The sequence below is a fragment of the Polypterus senegalus genome, chromosome 1, assembly GCF_016835505.1.
Source record: "Polypterus senegalus isolate Bchr_013 chromosome 1, ASM1683550v1, whole genome shotgun sequence".
Classification (NCBI taxonomy): Eukaryota; Metazoa; Chordata; class Cladistia; order Polypteriformes; family Polypteridae; genus Polypterus; species Polypterus senegalus.
The window spans coordinates 331,105,585-331,127,088 of record NC_053154.1 but is presented as its reverse complement, the minus strand read 5'-3'; the positions used below and the strand labels follow the sequence as shown (position 1 = coordinate 331,127,088).

General features: G+C 48.6%; 1 protein-coding gene across 1 annotated transcript in view; it reads right to left on the bottom strand.

Moving 5' to 3' along the window:
* The window catches only part of syt8 (synaptotagmin VIII), a 34,495-nt gene extending 13,969 nt beyond the window's left edge, over positions 1–20,526 (bottom strand). Inside the window, exon 1 of the mRNA XM_039738260.1 lies at positions 20,333–20,526. The gene's annotated coding sequence lies outside the window, so the exon portion shown is untranslated. The remainder of the gene's footprint in view (positions 1–20,332) is intronic.
* Positions 20,527–21,504: the final 978 nt, after the last annotated feature.

Sequence of the window (21,504 nt, the reverse complement as noted above, 5' to 3'; positions counted from 1 at the left end):
TAGGGCCTCATAATGGCGTCGACCGGCCACTGGTCAATCTGGAAGTCCTTCAGCCTCTCATAAAGTATGGCATGGCATGGCTGATGTGACAAGTTGTGACCATTCGACAGGCTTTACTCCGTGTCAGCTCTCGTTTCTTATCGATGTCCATGTAAGGTTAGGAATCTCGTCATCTTGCCCGAGTGGCTAATGTAGAAGGTGGGCTTCGTCTGCTGCTCTCCAGTACATTTATTGAAATATAATCAATAAGCGTCAGACCCTTCTGTTTTGCTCGGTTGCGGCCGTGTGCTAAATTTCATTGAATTTATTTCTTCCCTCATCAAGCAGCACTCGAGACCCCAGAATGACAAAGCGGAAACAGGAGCTTAGAAATGTTTGCAAATCTATTATGCAGAAAAATAAAAAACCTCCATTGACGCTTGGCTGAGGTGCAGTCCATTGTCTGGGTCATCATGGAGGTGTTTGCACACCTTGTCTGAGGTCCACCTGTGCTCAACTGATTAGGAGGGGCACACACACACACACCTGCCTGTAGAGGGTCCAGCAGTTGACAAAAGCCAACCTGTGGTGGTCCAAGGACGTGTCTGCAGAGCTTAGAGGTGGGATCGAGTGGAGGGAAGGGTGCAACATTAAAGGTTCTCAATGGCTAAATGGCCTTCACAATTCTTAAATGGAGATGTTTGGAAGAAGGGCCAAAGTAAGAGAGGTGACCAAGAGCCCAATGGGCATGCTGGCTAAGCTCCAGAGAGCTTCCAGAAGGAGCACCATGACTGCATCACTCCACTAATCTGTTTTTCATGGCGGAGTGGTGTGACGGATGGTGGCCGGTGCCATTACCTGAGAGGGACGCTCCCATAATGGAAGGACAGGGGGAGATGACTTATGAAGAGCACCATTTCCCCCAAATTGCTCTTTGGCAGTCCCCTCGGGGTGTGACGGCCCCTAGGGCGTCCCACAGGGCTATATGGGACTTGGTACGGTTGGCACAGCCCTGTTGTGTCACCAAGGGGAGCTGCAGAACCCCAATTTGAGCTTCCACCACACCTGGGAGTAATTCCAGACCTCCCTAATGAGCCCCCTGGAGTGCGTCCTAAAAGGAACCAGCTACCTCACAGAAGGGGGTCTGAATCAAGAGGAGGTGGATGAAGCTTGTCCATGAAGTGTGGAGAAGGAAGGGGGCTGCGAGGATTATTCTAGTACTTGTGCCAGCGGGTACCAGTCCTTGGAGACGGCTCTGGACTCCTATCGCTATAAAGGGGCTTCTTTTGGACGCACCTGATGTCTCTGCCTGTTTGTGTCGGGCCGGGGTGGCAGGTGCACCCCTGGTTATCACAGTGGCCAGATGACACCTCGCTCAGAACTCAGACTACGAGAGACGAGATTCTCTGGTTTGAGGAAAGTGGAGGAATGCGGGCACAGCTTCTCACCTGAGTGATGCCACCTGTGTATTCCAAGGGTGAGGCCTGGCAGTGGCAGCAGCATCAGAGACTGGGAGACTCGTCAGGTCAAGAGGAACCTGAACAGAGCAAATAAGGAAGACCTGCTCGGAGCACCGTGGACCTCAGGCTGGGCAAAAGGTTCAAATTCCAAAAGGACAAAACCAAAACAGCACAGGAGGGACTGAGGGACAACTCTGGGAATGATTTGAGTGGCCCTCCTATCTACAGTCTAGACATGAACGCTTGAAAACACAGTAGTTGCCCACCAGTGGTCTCCATCCAACCTGCCAGAGCTTGAGAAGGTCTGCAGAGAACACACCAGAGGACCTCAGATTGAGGTGCGTGAAGCTCGTCACGTCAAACCCCCCGATGACTCCAAAGGGGCTTCACCTAAGTGACAAGTCAAGGCTCGGTGGTGGCCACACTCAGGTGTTTAGAGGTCTTCTTCTGCTCAGCGGCCCCAACTTCTTCACAGTTTTGCACACTTTGAATTATAAGAGACTTGGCTTTGGCGCCATTCGGTTTAATTGTTGAACTTCAGGAAAATGCCAGTGACAATCTGGGCAAAAGTGAAGTCAACCCGTGGACTGGCCATTGTCCAAATGTGGTGTTTGTCGGAAAGAAGAGCAAGGCTGCGATTCACACATCACTGGCAACTATCAATTAGCAGCTCAGCCACCAGATCCTCCATGCCACCTCCTCTGACCTTGGCATCACTGGTACTGCCCTCAGGGGGCTGGGGTCCTGACGCTTGGGAACCTCCCACTGTGTATTCCAGCATGGAGAGAAGAGAGAACTGGGGGGTTCCTTTCATCTTCTCTTTGCACACTTCTTCACCAGGCTGTGCCATCCAGCCCCATGGCACCTCCTATCAATGCTATGCTGATGATACGCAGCTACACCTGTCACTCTCCCCAGAGGACCACACGGTGTGTGTCACCTGCAGACTCTCCATGTCTCTCTGATATTGCAACCTGGATGAAGGACCACCATCTCCTGCTCAGCCTGTCAGAGACGGACCTTCTGGTTATCGCAGCTCATTCAGGGCCTCATCTCTGTTCAGCTTTGTCATTATTGTCAAGTCCCTACGCAGCCTTGGGCTGGTGACAAATGACCAGCCGTCCTTCACTCACCACGTCACTCCTTACATCATCTGTACGATCAGGCTGAGTTTGATGGGGTCTGCAGCATGGATTTGGTCTCGTCACGTATGGACACTGCAGCTCTCTGCTGGCAGGTGTCACCGAGGGGCTGCCAGTGATCCAAAATCCTGAGGTGGGCACATGTCACTCCCCTCTTCAGTTCAAATCCTTGATCTTTGCCTGCAGAGTAGTCAGTGGGTCTGGAGACACTTAAGGGGTCCTCTGCTCCTTCTCAGTGACTCGTGTTTGCTGTTAAATGGCCACCTCTGTGTCCCGTGACATCTCAGGCTGACTCTTCTCAAGCGTAGCCCCGGCTGGTGGGACGAGCTGCCAGCCTCCATTTGAACTGCTGAATCCCTCGTGAGGACCCCCTTGTTTAGTGCATTTCTGTCTAACTGATGTTGGCTTTGGTGGGTTTCTTGTGAGTTGCTGGCATTTTATTGGAGCTCCTCACTGGCGGTGTCACCTTGTCCTGTCACTCTTGTTCCCAAACAGTCTCCCAGACTGATGTCTACTTCATTATGTTGACCTGTTTTGTAAGTCGCTTTGTAAAAAAGCCAAGCAAATAAATGTAAATATAAATCTAATGATGGGGGGCTGCACAGGTTCAAAAGCAACTCACCACTCCGGACCGCCAACTGCAGTTGAAGAAGGTGGATACGAGTCACATGGTCTGTGCTTTGGAAGTTGCTTTGCCTTTAATACTGGCTTACCATGTTTCCCTCATGTGTTTTACATTTGATTTGTTTCCCTGGGCGTGTGTGTGTGTGAGGGCACCACGGGGTCTAATGCCAGCCCTGCTCTTACACTCATTTCTAGGGAAGGGTCCTTTATTTTAGGGGCTCATTTCTTTATAAATTGTTATTTTTCTTTTCACTTTATGTTTGAGTCCCCTCAAGCAGCAGGAGAAGTGAGCAGCAGTGCCAGCGGCCTGTGCCAGCTGCCTCTCTATCTTGTACTGGGATGCCATGAGATTGAAAGACTGAGATTGGACGCCTAAAGTAATTTATCGCTGACGTCGCACAGAATGTCTGCCCGCGTGAAGTAAAACGAGTCCTCAGATTCTCCGCTGCTTTGCAAAGGGAGCGTTGGAGCATCTGGACTTTGGACAGCGCGGTCTGCTTGAGGAATCTCATCACAAAGCAATCTGGACGAGAAGAAGAAGAAGAAGAAGAAGCAGCCACTCAGCCCACCAAAGCTCGCCAGTCGTCTCCACGTAACTCCTCCAAAATGACACCGAGTCGAGTATTGAGGGTCCCTAAAGTCCTCCTGTCCGCCACACCATTTGATCACTCATTCCATGTGTCTGTGGTCCTCTTCCTGAAGTTGTGTTTCTGCTCCTAATGTTTGTGTTTGCCCTTCTCAAGTGTCCAGCTGTGCCACCCCCATGTCCTTGATGAACTTGTTTTAAAGTCACCGTCTCGATCCACTGGACTAATAACTTTCATCATATTAAACTCTTCAGTCAGGTCTCCTCTTCATCTCTCTAAAGGCTCAGCTCTTTTCATCTTTCCTCCTAACTCATCCCCTGTAGCCCTGAATCAGCCTGGTCGCTCTTCTCTGGACCTTCTCTAGTGCTGCTATGTCTTTATGGAGACCCAAACTGCACCCAGGACCCCAGATGAGGCCTCACCAGTGTGTTATAAAGGTAAGCAGAACCTCCTGTGACCTCCTTGTACTCCACACGTCACGTATATAACCTGACATTCTGTTAGCCTTCCTAATGGCTTCTGAACACTGGCTGGACGTCGATAGCTTAGAATCCACTATGACTCCTAAGTCCTTCTCATAATGTAGACTTTCAATATTCAGACCCCCATTGTGTATTCAGACCTCACATTTTACTTCATATGTGTAATTCTTTATATTTACTGACATTAAATTTCATCGTCCACAAATCTGCCCAAACCTGTCTGCTGTCCAAGTCCTTCTGTGATGATATAACGGATTCCAAATTATCTGCTAATCCACCTATGTTGCTATCATCTGCAAACTTCACCAGGGTGTTCCTTATATTCCTATCTAAATCATTTATAGATATTAAAAATAGCAGCTGCCCCATCACTGCCCCCTGCTGGTCACTCAATTCTGGTGAGGTTCCTGGCATCATCACCCTCTGCTTCCTGTGTCTGAGCCAATTCTGCACCCCACACCCTGAACTGCCACTTCTTTTAGTTTGATGCCCACCCTCTCGTGTGGCTCCTCATCAAATGACTTTTTAAAGTCCACATCAATCATCTCATCTGCTCCACTCTGGTCGTATCCTTTTGTTGGCTCCTCATAGAATTCCAGCCTGTTAGTAAAACACGACCTCCCTCTTCTGAGCCCACGCTGACTGTCCTGTCCTGTTCTTGCCAGGTGTTGCTCCATCTTCTCCTTAATATTTCCTTCCATTCATTTTCCTGTGATGTTCATTAAGCTTACTGGCCTGTAGTTGCTTGGCTCTGCCCAGTCACTCTTTTTATGTAATCAGATGATATTCACCATTTTCCAGTCCTTTGGAGTCTCTCCAGTGCCCAGTGACTTCCTAAACGTGTGTGCCAGGTGTCTCTATCTGCACTCGCCAGCCTCCTTATGGTCTCAGTGGTCAATCTGATCTGCTCCTGGTGATTTGTTTCATGTCAGCCTGTTTAATCTCAGCTGCTCTTCTCTCTCTACATTTCCAAATCCCTCCTTAGTAGTCCCTGTTACTGTTCTGAGGTTATCCACTTGCTCACGTCCTCACAGAGTGTCCGCTATTTCTCAGTCCGTATCTTTTAATTCCTCTTTTGTACTCCTGATGCTCTTCACCTCCTCCTCTTTTACTATTAAAAGTCTCTTATGGTCGTCTTTCTCCTTATCTGCTATTCCTCTCCAACTGTCTTTTAGCCTCCCTGATCTCCTTCTTAATGGTTGCCCTCCTGTTCTCATACGCTCTACGGTTCACTTTGAAGTTATTCGTCTTAGTCGTCTGTTTTTTCCTTTGCAGCTTCTTTTTTAACTCTTTATTAACCCACTGAGTGTTTTTCATTTTCCTATTAATTCCAAATGGAGGTCTGTCCTTGTCCGCCATTACATTTCTAAATCTGCTCCACGGCTCCTCGATGGTCTCCACACTTAACTGCTTATACCAGTTTATCCTCCTTAGATTTTGTCACATCTGCCCATAATCTGCCCTGCAACAGTTTTAGTCTTTTCATCCGCACTATTATTCTATTATGGTCACGTGACCCTAGCGCTCCAATCACACCCTCAGTTCCACCCTGATTATTTCAGAACACTAAATCCTCAGCCCACGTGGGGCTCTGATAAAAGCCAAAGCTCGATGACCCTGATGACGTGGGCACTAAGGGGCCGCACACTCTGCTCTGCTCCTCACCTCCTTGCCCTCCACACTGCCCGCCTGCTGTTTGCTGCTCCAGAGTGCCCTCTACAGGTGGATGTCTGACTTCTGCCCTTTGCTGCTATGTTAGGCGGTGACTTGCTGCCATCCTGACTGGCATAACCAGAGTCCAAAGAGTAAATAAATACCCAGCTAGCACTGGCACCCTGCTGGGCATCGGTTCCTCACATACACCTGAGGGGTCCCTGCACTCCATCACCCTAACCCTGGATCAGTGAGAGGGACAGACTGGACAGACAGACCACCACACCAAGGGTCAGGGGGTGAAGCACTGAAATGGGTGCCACAAACGGGAGAAAAATAATCTTGATGACAAAAACCTGAGCGCCCTGATGACCACCAGTATAGCGCCTTTCAACATGGCCAGTGAGGGGTGGCAGAGCACTCTGAGAAAACTGGAAATAGCAGAAGAGATCTACCTGGACAAGTGGAGAGCATGGATGTCCACACACAGAGTGAGCAGGCCTGTCCTGAAAGACAGAATGGCGCTATATTGATATACGGTATAATGATCTGTGTCATGGCGGAGTGAAGTCACGTGACAAAGATAACAAAAGAAGAGCCAGAAGGACAGAAGGTCAGGAAGGCAGCAGACGTCACGTGGCAGACGGCCATTCATCGGCCCTCACTCTCACCTCAGTACTGGTGCCATCTTTGTAATGTGGAGAACAGCCTCGTAGAGGAAGTGCTTCGTGATGGTGATGGCTGTGAAAGGCGCTATATAAGAGGTCTTCATCTTATAGCCCGAGCACAAAAGTCCCAGTCATCGTCAAATAATAATTCAAATTCCTCTGATCTCTGAGAAATTCTCACCACAGAAATGAAAATGCAAAGTTTGATCCATCAGCCTTCACTTTATGAAGCTCCTTACACCTCACGGGGCGACACGGGACATTCGAGGAAACTCAAACCCAAAACACATCCCGATACAAACTCCAGCCAGACCCTGCAGGACGCCCCTGTGTCCTCGAGCTGCAGTCCTGCCACCGTCCCAGAAAAGTAAAGTGACCACCATGAGAAGAGGAAGGGCAGAGCAGGACATTCATTGGGGAAAAGGAGGGCAACGTGAAGGGATTTTGATTTGTGCCCCAGCACTGCTTTATAGCGCCTTGTATAGCAAGGACTCCACCGAAGGCCACCCTGCTGTCCATCTGTGCTCACAGGAAGAACTCGGGAAGAAGGAGTCGGGTCCAAAAGTGGGAATGCCACTCAGGAAGCAGAGGGGTCAGCGCTGGGCCTGTGAGTCCACAGAGGAGCTCAGGTGGGCAGAAAGGAATTAAAGAAGAAAGGAAGGAAGGAAGGAAGTGACCTCCTCTGTGGGCAGCAGGGCACTACTTGGCACAGGCAGAGAAGAAGGGGGAGAGCTGAGCAGAGCCTGGCCATCAAGGAGCACTCAGGGAATGGGCACTATGCCACTACGCCAAAGGGCACTCACTGTGCTGAAGTGGTCAGCATTTAAATTATATAGCGCCTTGTTTTAACACAATTAACAGCAGCAAAGTACAAAGGTAAGAGTGCAAAGAAATGTGCCCTGTTGGATTACAGTATTTTATATAGCGCCTTTCCTATCTGTCTATTTAACAATCTATCTATTATATAGTGCCTTTGATCTATCTATCTATCTATCTATTATATAGTGCCTTTCATCCATCTATCTATCTATCTATCTATCTATCTATCTATCTATCTATCTATCTATCTATCTATCTATCTATCTATCTATCTATCTATTATATAGTGCCTTTCACTCTATCTATCTATCTATCTATCTATCTTTCTATCTATCTATCTATCTATCTATCTATCTATCTATCTATCTATTATATAGTGCCTTTCACTCTATCTATCTATCTATCTATCTATCTATCTATCTATCTATCTTATATAGTGCCTTTCACTCTATCTATCTATCTATCTATCTATCTATTATATAGTGCCTTTCACTCTGTCTATCTATCTATCTATCTATCTATTATATAGTGCCTTTCACTCTATCTATCTATCTATCTATCTATCTATCTATCTATCTATCTATCTATCTATCTATCTTATATAGTGCCTTTCATCTATCTATCTATCTATCTATCTATCTATCTATCTATCTATTATATAGTGCCTTTCACTCTATCTATCTATCTATCGTTCCTTTCACCTCTCTGTGTATCTAGTATATAGTGCCTTTAATCTTTGTATCAATTTAGTATCCAATGCCTTTGATTTTCCTACCAATATCTTGTATAGTGCCCTTTCATGATTTACCTACCTATTGTATTGTGCCCCCCACTTATACTGCCTTTGATGTTCATGTCTATTATTATATAGTGCCTTTTAATCAATCTGTCTGTCATTCCAGGTCCCCTTACTCCACTTGTTTCCCTGTGGTTTCTGTCTCGGCCTGTTCTGACATGACGGGGGTCCTCCTGGTCCCCCAGATTGTTGCAAACACACAAACAAACCAAGTCTTCTTTCTAAAGAGCTGAACTTGATGAAGAAAATGCAGGAGGCCTGAGGCACACAAAGATCAGCGGCCACATCAGTTGGCATCGCCACACAGCACGACCACGAGGAGCAGGACTTCCAGAGAGTGCAGGACACGAGCACAGAGGCGCCCCCTTCAGGCTCGTTGTCATTAGTGACTCGTTTTCTGTCTCGATGTCTTTCCGTTTTCATTGTTAAGGTTTATTTATTCACGAAGCGTCACCAGCACAACAAAGCAGCTCGGCGTCTGACCTTCCATTGTGACTGAGAACCGGTTAGTCGAGGAGAGGGAGCCGACCCGCCATATCAGACGTCACCAGGCTGGTACAATTAGCGGGATTAGCAAGTCAGGTGTGTGACAGGGCAGGGTGAGCCACTGATGCCAGCAGCTCTCTGTGCAGACCAGTGAGCGGGCACACACACACACACACACACACACACACACACACACACACACTATGTGGTAGGAAAAAATTTTCATTAGATTTAATCACAAAGAAACCTTTGAGTCAATAATAGGTCATGTGGATGAAGAGCACAAAATGGGATTGAAATAGAATAACAATATTAAAATTAAATCAAAATGCTAACAAAGGTTGAGGACAAACATCTGAGCAGAGGAACAGCAACAACAAACACAAAGTCCAAGACCCAAACTCTTCTTCAATTCAATATGAGACCCCAGAACGAGAAAAGAGAGCCCACCTCAGACCAGCCCATCAAAACACCTGCCCCCACACACAATCAGGACCCCCAAGAAGCTGCCTCCCCTTTGGCTGGGTGTCACCAGCAGCCCCTCCTAATTTACACAGCAAACGAAGCCTTCAGGACCCCCAGGTCACTTCTTGTGTTCGTATCTGAAGTAAAGAGAAGAGCAACACAGGAAGGAAAAACTGGGGGTCTTCGAAACGACCGAGAATTCAGTTCTCAAGTGTGGGGGTGACACTCTGCCCACCTGGCACTCCGTCATGAAACAGAGCCCACCCGCAGTCATTAGGCTGTATAGCGCCTGTCAGCTCCAGCCTGGTGTGACAATCTCCACGTCGTCCCCTTGGCCAGATGCATCCACTCTCGTCATTCCAGCCTCCTTTAACATGCAGGTGACGCTGACTGGTCACTCTAGAATGGCACACGTCAGTCCGTATCTGTGTGCCCTGTGATGGACTGGCATCTCACCTACAATGAGTCCCAAAACGTCACATAATGGAGGGACAGAAAAGAGAGACGTGCCTGCTCAGTAGAACAAGCATCGGTCTGCTTTATAGCGCCTTTCACATCAGTCTAACATAATTCATATTTTGGCTATTGTCTCCTTCATCCAAGGTGACTTCAAACATCTGGGGTACAAAATGGTTCTATTTCTTCTTTTGCTTTTCCAATTGGAGTACATGGCAGGTGAAGTGACACAGTGACAGTAGCGTCACCTGAACCCGCCACCTCAGGGCTTCAAGCCCAAAGCCTTAACCATTATGCCACATGCCATGTCTGCCAGCTCCCCTGTTGTATGATGCCTGTCTGTCTGTCATACAGATATGTCATATAGTGACTTGATTTATTTGTCTATTTTATAAAGTACCTTTCATATCTACAGTATGTAACTATTATTACTTATTATTTTGGCTGACACCTTTACCACAGGCGACTTACAACATTTGAGGTACCAAATGGAGCACATGGCAGTTGAAGGGACTTGCTAGGGTGACATAGTGGCAGTAGCGTCATCTGAACCTGCCATCTCGGTTCCGGGGATGCCCAGCGGTGCCAGGGGCCAAAGAGGACGGCGATTCTTCGAATTCGTTTGCCTCTAATGGACTAATCGATACTGGGCGGGATTGTGTAGGACGGGGCGGGGTTTCAACTGTGATTGGGCCGTCAGGTGCCTGTCACATGACTGACCGGAACAACAGAAAGCCAGCGGGCGCAGCGCATGGCGGGTTTAACGCGACTTGGGCGCCTCTTTAAAGCGTATAGCTGCAGGTTTCATTCTTGACTCTTTATTTTATATAGCGCCTTTCGGTGAACAGACGGCAATTCAGACCGCACAGTAAATCAACGAAGACCCTTAAACTTCTCGTCGCCTGTCTGCTTTTGGGGTGAGTGCTGTGACAGGCGCCATTCATTCACGTTTATCCAAGGCGACTTACAGCGAGTGGCAGCGTCACGCACTGAGATTACTTTTTAAAGTAGCGAGTCATGTAACGCACCGCTAATTTGAATGAAGTTGAAATACCTGCTCGTTACTAAAGAAATGCCTTCATTTCAAAGCTTACTTCCGACACATAAAAACAAATAAATGTCCGCGTCATTGCGCAGAAGTGTTGCGTTCCTTCAGTGAGGCAGAGGCGTGCAGTCGGGTGAGACGAGCTGAGCAGGCGCTATATTCCTAATATCCATATACTGTGCATTGAATCGCGCACCACGTGCCAAGGGGTGCATTTCCTCTGCCCAGTTTGGGGTCACAGGTGACCGTCGGAGCAGCGCCGGGCGAAAGGCAGGCGACAGACGTGCTGGACAGGATGGCGACCCTTGACGGGTACGATCGCACAGCAAAGCAGAATGGAGCGCACTGCGTGCAACCCAACTACAGAAGAAGAAGAAGAAGAAGAAGAAGAAGAAATCCCGTTTATATCGCGCTTTCCGTGGAGAGCAGGGAGCCACCAAAGTGCAGCGTCCACCCCCGCTGCGCCAGTACGCCCACCACACTTTAGTGTCCGACAGGACTTTATGAAATGTTTGCAGTGATGCCCACTTAAACACACGTCAGCTTATCTCCCACTTTCTATGACGGCCCCGCTGCGCTCCCGCCGGCGCACCCTAAGGTGAACACTCATTGGCTGACTCACATGTCAATCATTGTCAATTCAGCGCCAGTTAGCTGTGAGGCGGTGAAGGGGGGACAGAGACGGTGAGCCAATTAAGGACAGGGGATGATTGGGGGCCAGAATGACCAGACCACAATGGACAATTCCAACTGTTCGTCGCTACGCTGAAGCTGTGTGCCACCCGGGGGGCTCAGGGCCCGTGGGGTATAAAGGAGCAGAATGTGATTTACTGCACAGCATGAGGGACCAAAGGCGTCTCTGGAGCACAAGAACGCGATCACCTTTGTGTTTCTGGTCAGCTTTTCTTTGGTCTTCTAACTGGGGTGCAGGCAGGTGACGTGACCTCCTCGTGGTCACACGGGGTCAGTAGTGGGATTTGAACCCACCACCTCAGGGTTTGAGGTCTGAAGCCTCCAGCACTGCCCCCCCCACTCACCCCATTGTGTAATAAATAAAGAGTGTGAGCCGCTTGTGAACTGAACTGGCATGTCCCTCGGGGCGGTGACCTGTGTGACAGCCCGAGGCTCCACTGCTGCAGTTCCTCGTCTGTCACGGCGAGGGTTTGTACCGCTGCAATGGAAATGACGGATGCAAATCCCGCCTGGGCGGCTCTTTGAAGTGCCGATCTGCCTGTGGACTCGGAGCTGGGGTGGCAGTCAAAGGTGGAGCCCGATGGCCCAGGGACATGTCAGAGACGTCACACAAATGTACTGGCTGCCACCGAGTCTAACCACCAAGAGCTTACTGTCCTTACTGAACATCACTCATTGTTTGACGATGACATGAAGCTGTGGAAGGGGACACACACCAACCACCCTGACATGGCTTGTGATGTCACACCAGCGTGGACAGGGAGCCCGAGGAGGACAGCAGGGCAGCATGGGAGTGACACGAGTGACACTTTACTTCTGTGTGTCAACTGAAGGGATCAGCTGAACCCAAATGTGACATCCGAGGACCCATCAAATCAATGCGCGTTGTGTCCTGAGGTAGCACAAGGGAAGAAAACAGCTGGGCACAAGGTGCCAGTCCATGGCATTGGTCTAAGGGGGCAGTCTGGAGATGTGAGCAGCACGTGATGTCACGTGTCTGTGTGCGCTTAGGGGGACTGGGTGGTCTCATGGTCTGGAATCCCTGGAGATTTCATTTTTATCTCCAGCTGTCTGGAGTTTTTTTTTTTTGTTTTTTCTGTCCCCCCCGGCCATCGGACCACCTTACTCTTATACTACGTTGATTAATGTTGACTTATTTTATTTTCTTATGTGTCTTTTATTTTTCTGTTCTTTATTATGAGCTGCTGTGTGTATAAAAATGTGCTACAGAAATAAATGTTGCTGTTGATGTTGTTGTTGCAGGGGACAGCTGAAGGGCTCTAGTGACAGGAATTCTAACGCCACTCCAACGGTTGGCGCAGGGTCTCAATGCCTTTGCTCGTCCTCCCTTTGCAGACCAGATGACTGACAGCTGGCACACCTCTGACATCACTTCCGGTGTCTGTCCACTTGGACCCGCCTCTTCCTCCAACCCAGAAACTGTGCCATCTTTGTTAGATCTGGAAAGACGTCTCCTGAGCTTATGGGCAGCTTTTGTTTTTGGTGCCAACGGGGTCACCAGGCTGGGACCCCAACTCTTTATCGTTTTACTGTTCTCATCTTATAGTGGACATCGATGGAGTCATAGGAGCGCTAACTGCTGAGCCAAACTAAAGACAAGAAACCCAGAAATGAACAAATTGAATCACAAATGAAATAAACGTAAATAATTTAATTAAATGAATAAAAAGAGCGAATCTCACAACGCTGAGTTAATAAACACAAAGATGAGACACAAACTGGTGACCAAGTGCTCAGCTTTGAAGGAAATGGAGGAGGAGGAGGAGGAGGAGGAAGGTGCAGACCAGCAGGTACGTATGCCAGGTGGATGGGACCGCATTGTCACACTTCAGAACTGCCACCTGTACCCGCAGCGGTGCCACACATGTGCGCCTCCCACCCCCCATATCCAAACACACAGATGGCAAAAATGACAAGCATCTGGTGGGCCACACGTCATGCGAATATCACGGCCCACCCCCTTACAATGCCCCCCCTGGCACCATTTGACTGCTAGTCATCTTGGGGGTGTCCTGGTGTCACCCCGAGTGGCTCACGTCACCTGCCTGGATGTCACATGCGTGATATGAAATCCCTAATATCCAATGACCCCAAGTGAGCCAACATGGCTGTCAGATGTCGTGGGGTGGGCTTCATTCTGAAAGGCGTCACATAACAAAGCACACTAACATCACAGAAATGCCAAGACAACCCCCAAACCAGCCGGGCCCCCCTATATAGTGCCTTCCTAGAACATCCCAAGGTGCTTTGCAGATTGCCTTGGGACGGTGCCCGGGCACGCTAAGTACCTCACAAGCATGTCTGAAGTGCCACCTCAAAAGATGCCCCCTGGGGTTAAAGTCCAGTGCCTGAGTCACTTGGCGTCACATGGAGGTGGCAGGCGCTATATGGAGTCCCAAGGACTGGCCCTCACTGTTGGTAGGCTGCTGTTTACTCCTCACATCTTCAGTTTCCTCGGCTCTGTGCCATGTTGCTGATTTAAAACTGGTTTGGCGGCTAAGTGTGCGCCATCTCCATGCCATCTCCTCCGTGTCCTCTCGTGTTGCCTCCAGGAAGTGACGCAGAATTTTCCGAGATGTTTGGCTCCGCCCTTCTGTTGCTCTTCTCTGTCTCCTTTGTTTTTATTTCCTTTCTTATTGATGTTCTCTTCCACCGTTTTTTCCAAGTTTTCTTTTCTTCCTCTTCTCTTTTATTTTGTTCCTTTGATCCTTTAAAATTCCTTCGCCCTTTGTTAGATTTTGGATTATCGAAGCACTTGTGTCAGCAGTCCCTCCTGTCACTTTCTTCTTTCATTTGTCTCCAAATGACTTCAGCTCTCCATGTAATCCTTAAGGACTTGCTGAGGTCCCCGGATATTCAGCTCAGCTTTAATTGGCACAGCCCACTTGGCATGTTTGGCACTGCCACAGGATCAGAAAGCAAAGACAAAGGCCAAAGAAGCCAACAACTGGTTTACTTAAGAAACTATACAAAGGAGGGATGAGCAAAGGGAGAGATCAGCACACAGCTAGAAACAAGTTAAGTAATTGAGACCAGTAGCCTGGGAGGCTGGCCAACCTGCCCGGCTCACCTGGCATCACATCTGTCTCTGTGATCCTTGACTTACCCCCAATGCTCCAGGTTCACCCTTGGACTATCTTTTAGGCCCTGCAAAGCTCTCAAAGAAACTGAGAAAACTGGCCCGGGTGTCATTGTGCCAGTCAAGCACTGAGTTGCTCTGCTGGGCTCTGATTGGCTCCTGTCGTGCAGCTCTGTCAGCCTATGGTGGTATCTGAAGAATGTCTTACTGCCCTCCGTCATTCTGTCTCTCTGGCAGCTGTGCCAAGCTAAGGTGCCAGACTGATGACAGCCTTGGAGTTTATGGACACATCGCCTGACCTTCTCGTTTGACTTGACTTTATTTTGCTATGGACTTTGAAGTGGCCAGATGGACCTGGGGGCGTGGTCAGAAGGGGAGGGGCCTGGGGAGAGGCAACGTCAGAAGGGGAGGGGCCTAGGACAGAGACAGATATAGGTATTAATATACAGTATATACCGTGGTGGGTTGGCACCCTGCCCAGGATTGGTTCCTGCCTTGTGCCCTGTGTTGGCTGGGATTGGCTCCAGCAGACCCCCGTGACCCTGTGTTCGGATTCAGCGGGTTAGAAAATGGATGAATGGATGGATATACAGTATATATAAAAGGCAGACTTGGGAGTGACAAGAGAGGACGAGAGCCGTGGAAATGTGACACCTCAAGAGCCGTCGGTGTCTGACATGTCGCCGAACTTGTTTAGATGGATATGAAGTCTCAGCTGGGTTTTGGTTCAGCGAGTGCTTCGAATGCCAAACGTTCCTGAGGGGGTCACGTCGTCAACATACTCCAAAAAAAAATAAAGTAAAATAAATGACAGCTTTAAGAAGCGCAGCGGTGATTTCCCAACGGTTTGCTTCTTCTCAGGGGTCGCCACCCACCTTCGAGTGGTGGTCGTTGGGAGTGGCGCTTTATTTTCCCATCCCGGCGGGACGCACAGACTTTCCGCGTCGCTCTCGCCCACCTGCGTTACAAGACCCTTCGGTCAAAATCCCCACATCAGCCAGTCAGTCCAATACAACCCCCATTATTGATTTACAAGCAGTTTAATGAAGGCTGAGAGCATGCGCTGATAGCACGTGGCCGGACTGGCACCCGAGTGCAGCGAGTGACACCCCAACGCCACACCGGAACACTGGGAGATTTTTGATTTTTTTTCACGGTGACTGAAGTGCCAGTCCTGCTGCCAACGCCAGAGTTTTCCCTGCAAGCTGGAGGACCCGCTGGTTGCAGGTTAACGTCATATGCGGAGTGACGGAGCAATAATTAGGGTTAAAGGCTTTGCTCGGGTGTCACTGCCTGGTGGCATTTACGGGGTTTGATTGCTGCCACATGCAGAGCCGCCACTCCGCCAGCTTAATAAAGGCTGCTTCAAAAAAAAAGCGGAGCGCTGATCAAATGCAAAGAACAGACTTGTCACCGAAAATGTCGCCGAGCTAATTAACGAAACAGTTCAGTACAGTTGTGCCAACATATTTTAAATGATGACGAGTCACTGCCAACGCGCGTGTTTGTGTGTGCGCGCGCGTGTGCTGCGCTCTTACAAACTCCTGCCAACTGCCGCGTGCAGAAAGCCATTGCAGCAAAAGGGCGTCACGTGTTTGCACCTCGCTATACAGTATATGGAGGATGGCGTTATTTATTATTTGGCCGACGGTCCCTTTATCCAAAGCGGCATACGACATCTGCGATATAATTGGTGACATTTGCTTTTACAGCTGGGGCGCAGGCAGGTGAAGTGACTCGCTCAGGGTCAGTTACGGGACCTGAACCCACAGCCGCAGGGGTTGAAGTCCAAAGCCGTACCCGCTATTCAGAGATGATGGACACGTTTGTATCCTTCAAGACAGGTTTGAATATTCGAGCGACCGCGCTAATGAAAAACTCCGTGAATGTTTTTGTGAATTTTAATTAATCGAAATCTCTCGTGGGTCAAAGTCCACGGACAGACAGGCAGAGGTGCATGATGAGTGCGTGCGCGCGCGTTTTGTGCGCTCTCGTGCGCGCGTGAGTTCACCCTGCGCTCTTACAAACTCCTGATTCCGTTTCGGGGACATTATTGGGCTGTGTGGTCCCTCGTTGCTTGGCCAAGCGCCGTTTCATTTCGTGAAGGCGTCTTTGCTTGTGAAGTTGGATCTTTGGGCTTTGAGAAAGTCGCCAAACATGTGGACAAGACGGAAATCTGTCACGTTTAGTAAGTGGCCTGGCAGGACACTAACAGACCAACAAAACCCGAACCGAGCCTGCATGGGTGGCACTGATCGTACGCAGCCAGAGTCCTCTGTTATTTCACAACTCTGTTCTCATTTATTTTTGGGGCCTGCTACAGATCTAAATAAATAAAGGGGTTCCTTTTAGGACAAACCTCGTGTGACGGGGTCTTTTGTGAACTAAAAACGCTTTCTCAGTGGCATTGCCCTGAAGATCCTCTTTGGCCACCTTGATCTGTAGGCGTTTGCCATGGAAGAGCGCCCTCTCCAGGTGTTGCTCCTGCCTTGCACCCGATGCTTGCCGGTGGGGCTCCAGCTGTCCATGAAAACGGATGGATGGATGGAAAGCGCGCCCTAAACGCTGCGCCCTGATGTGCCCAAACAGCTTCACGTTTAAACTGAGTAAGTCAAGGCGGTGAGTATAACGACATATTATATTCCTTTACGAGGCACGACATTTTAGAAAAGCAAAAGTGGTCCTTTTTTGTTATGAACTCCTTTAACTGCTTAACACCAGTGATGTGTGGCTTTGGACTTCAAAATCTGAGGCTGTGACTTCAACTCCTGCTACTGACACTGTGGGACCCTAAGCAAGTCACTTCCTGTGCTTGTGCCCCTCAGGGGAAAACAAAAGAAATGTCACCCATTGTATCTCGAATGCTGTGATACGCCCGCAGATAAAGGTGTCAGCCAAGTAATAAGAAACGCGCGCTTTGGGAGTTACAATTACAAACACCGATTGTTGTACTCAAAGCTTTCTAATCCCGTGACGCTAACTGACGACATCTTCCTAGAATTGTCCGAGCCAACGGCAGCCCTCAGTGTTCTCTTTGTGCTCAGCGGAGCTTTGAATGAAAGTCAGAAAAACGAGCAGAAGAGGAATAATAAAAAAGAAAAATCAGGGGCGGGGCGACAACGTCAGTCCCAAAACGCTCAAACCTCTGGCCAATCACGCACGTGCTTGGGGATGAGTGGGCGGGGCAGCGGCAGGTGGTTGTTTTGCGGACTTTCATCGATGACCTGGAAATGTGGAGGGGATGAAATGTTATGTCGGGGTGGGGGGTGGTACATTGACATGAGAAAATAAAGGCCCCTTCATCTTAGAGGTTGCCCCCATATTACATTTTGTCCCTCCATGAAATTCCTTTCCCACTCTTTCCACTGCGATCCCCTAACCTGGCAACCATACCCATCAGTCAGATTTAAACTTTAAGAGCACTAGTATTTTTTTTTTCTAGTATTTTGTATTTTTCTGTGTCTTTATTCTCGTTTACTGTCTCTTATTCTAAACCAACGCCTTGTATATCCTGCATTGGTCTTTATTTGATGTTTTATTCAAGTATTAGTGTTGTATGTGCCCTGTTGCTCATTCTGAATTTCTGTGAAGCGTGTTGAGCTTCTAATAAGAACAACAGCAACAACAATAGTAATAGGGTGGCGCAGTGGGTAGCGCTGCTGCCTGGCAGTATGGAGACCCGTCGGGGTTCGCTTCCCGGGTCCTCCCTGCGTGGAGTTTGCATGTTCTCTCCGTGGGTTTCCTCTCACAGTCCAAAGACATGCAGGTGAGGTGCATTGGTTAGTCCAGAATTCTGCAGCACGTATCATCACTGGAATCCCATCTTCTCACCATATGACTCCGGTCTGGCAGCAGCTTCATTGGCTTCCGATCAAGTTTCGTATTGATTTTAAGATTCTGTTACTAACTTTTAAGGCCATCCATAACCTCGCACCTCCATATCTGTCTGACCTTCTACATGTCGCCATTCCATCCCATAACCTTAGATCCTCTTCCTCCACTCATCTGACCGTTCCTCCCGTCCGAGGAGCTTTCAGCCGTTCTGCTCCCAAGCACTGGAACTCATTACCTGCGGATCTCCGAAATATCAAATCAGATTCATCTTTCAAATGTAAACTTAAAACACATTTGTTTAAAATGCCTTTTACTTCTTCCTCCTAATTAGAGTGGTTTTGTTTGGTTTTAAGTTTTAGATTTTCTGATGTTTTAAGTTGTTTATAATTGTGTATTTATTTATTTATTTATTTATTGTTTGTTTGTTTCTTCGGTGTCCTTGAGTTCTCTGAAAGGCGCCTCGTATAAATAAAATGTATTATCATTATTATTATTATTATTATTATTATTATTATTGACGATCCTAAGTTGTCCAGGTTGTGCGCCCTGCGGTAGGCTGGCACCCTGCCCGGGGTTTGTTTCCTGCCTTGCGTCCTGTGTTGGCTGGGATCGGCTCCAGCAGACCCCCGTGACCCTGTAGTTACGATATAGCGGGTTGGATAATTAATATTAAATGATTTTTTATTTTTATTATTATTAAAATATACTGATGTCGTGTCCTTTCCGTATTTTCTTACAGGTGCCGCGTTCAGGTTTGTCGGTTTGGAGTCGTGAAATACAGCAGACAGGACGCAAACATACATGTGCTTAGGACCCCCCGAAGGAGGACTGGCACTGGGTGTCTGTGCCCTCCTATACTAAACTGGACAACGTGTACACCCGTCAGGCGCAGCGGCCTTACTGTAACTCAGTTATCGCCATTAACATGACGACGTCTACAACATAAGCAGACCCTCCTGACCCACGTCATGCCAAAGTCTGTGCCAGACTGAAGACCCCATCGCATACTTGTCTGGAAAGTGGAGACTGAAAAGTGCCGCGCCGTGTGCCAGCTGGATGCGATCCCGTTTCTGGTTTGCAAATCTTTAGGCGTCCATTGAGCCCTCAGTAGTCGTCGCCATCACAAGGCGCTTGATGAAGTCGACGTGACAAGCAGCAGACACCTGAAGTCCAGGCGGACATTGACAATTGCCGGTCCTCTGGTTCCGTCGCCTTCTTGGTCCTCCTTGTGATGCGTCGCGTATTTTGAGTAATGTCCGATCACGCACGAGCTTTGAGCGTGCAGTCATATAAGGACATTCGTTTGGGGGGTTAAGTGACCCCTAAGAGTGTGGAGCGCTTTTTAGATTATAAAGAATTCCGTGTTATGTGTGGCGGTGGTGTTGACTTTCGGGGGTCTCCGCTCTGATTATACGTCTAACATGTCCAGTTCAGAGCGAGAGGCGCCGCACCGTTACGTAACCATTCACAGGTGCCCACCAGCCCACTTCAAACCCCGACCCACGGACACCTTTATAGCGACCACTTGAGCCAGGATCCCCGTGCGTGATGGCTGTCGCCTCCCTCAGCTCAGGGTCACTGGTCGGGTCGTTGTTTTCGGCACATGTTTCCCTCTCTGAATGGCTCCTCAGGTCCGAGTGTTTTCCCTGCCATTTCCGCCTCACCCTTTCTCCAGTTTCATGACTGTCACCTTTAAAGCTGGCGGGTCACACACGAGGGGCTCAAGCTGGCATCGTGAGTCTCAGGACAAAAGTGTGTGGCGTCCCCACGGTGACATAGAGCCGGACCCCCGTGTGTGTGGCATCAGAGGTGTGAAGTGATTTCAGAGCTTCGGATTATGGGATGGCGTTTGGCACGAGAAGGGAAATCACAAATAAAACAAACGCCACGCCAGATCTGAGCCTGTGAGCAAACAAAAGGAAGCCGCGGCGCGAGTGACCACAGACCACAAAATCAGGACAGCAAACAAACCGCCGGCTCGGCGCGAAGTCCACCCGAGAGACCGGCCACCCCGACACGAGCGACCCGCTCCCTCCATCCTACCTGCACCTGCGGCGTCCACAGCGTCCACCTCCCGGAGAATCCCTAGGAGCGGCGGGCCGCTGTCCTCACCCTCCGCACGCGGCACGCGCTTCTTTTCTGATTTTCTTTCTTATTTTCGAATTTTAGTTTGAGTGAGAGACGAGAGAATCAGCGAGCAGCCCAACAGGATTTTCAGCTTCAATGACTGAGATACCTGACACTCGCCGCGGCCCTCCTCTGCCACACCTCACCTGCCGCTTTTCTGGGCTGAGGAACACCCTCTGGAATGCGGCTTGGAATTCATCCGAGCAAATCCGGCTGGACGACAAAGCAGCGGTGGCGGCGGGACTTTCTGGGGCTTCGCTTTCTGTTTATTTACCCCACCTGGCCACCCAACTGGCTGTGACACCTTCACGCCGAGGGCTGGGAACAGACGGGGCTTCAATTCGGGACATCCAGAAGTACTATGCGGAGCGTTATATAGCGCCTTTCACCGCCTTACGCCCTAAAGGAAAGCGCACATAGCTCAGAGCGCCCGAGGCGGGACGTCCTTATGTCATTTTGAACAGAATGTCATTCGATCGGGTTCTTGTTGTTTGTTTGTGTCACTTTCTGTCTGACCTCCCAGGGTCACCTGCTGCACTCGAAGGGTGGAGCCTCGTGACTCTGTCACCTACTATCTATCTATCTATCTATCTATCTATCTATCTATTATATAGTGCCTTTCACTCTATCTATCTATCTATTATATAGTGCCTTTCACTCTATCAATCTATCTATTATATAGTGCCTTTCACTCTATCTATCTATCTATCTATCTATCTATCTATCTATCTATTATATAGTGCTATCTATTTATCTATCTATCTATTATATAGTGCCTTTCACTCTATCTATCAATCTATTTATCTATCTATCTATTATATAGTGCCTTTCACTCTATCTATCTATCTATCTATCTATCTATCTATCTATTATATAGTGCCTTTCACTCTATCAATCTATCTATTATATAGCGCCTTTCACTCTATCTATCTATCTATCTATCTATTATATAGTTCCTTTCACTCTATCAATCTATCTATTATATAGCGCCTTTCTATCTATCTATCTATCTATCTATTATATAGTGCCTTTCCCTCTATCTATCTATCTATCTATCTATTATATAGTGCCTATCTATCAATCTATCT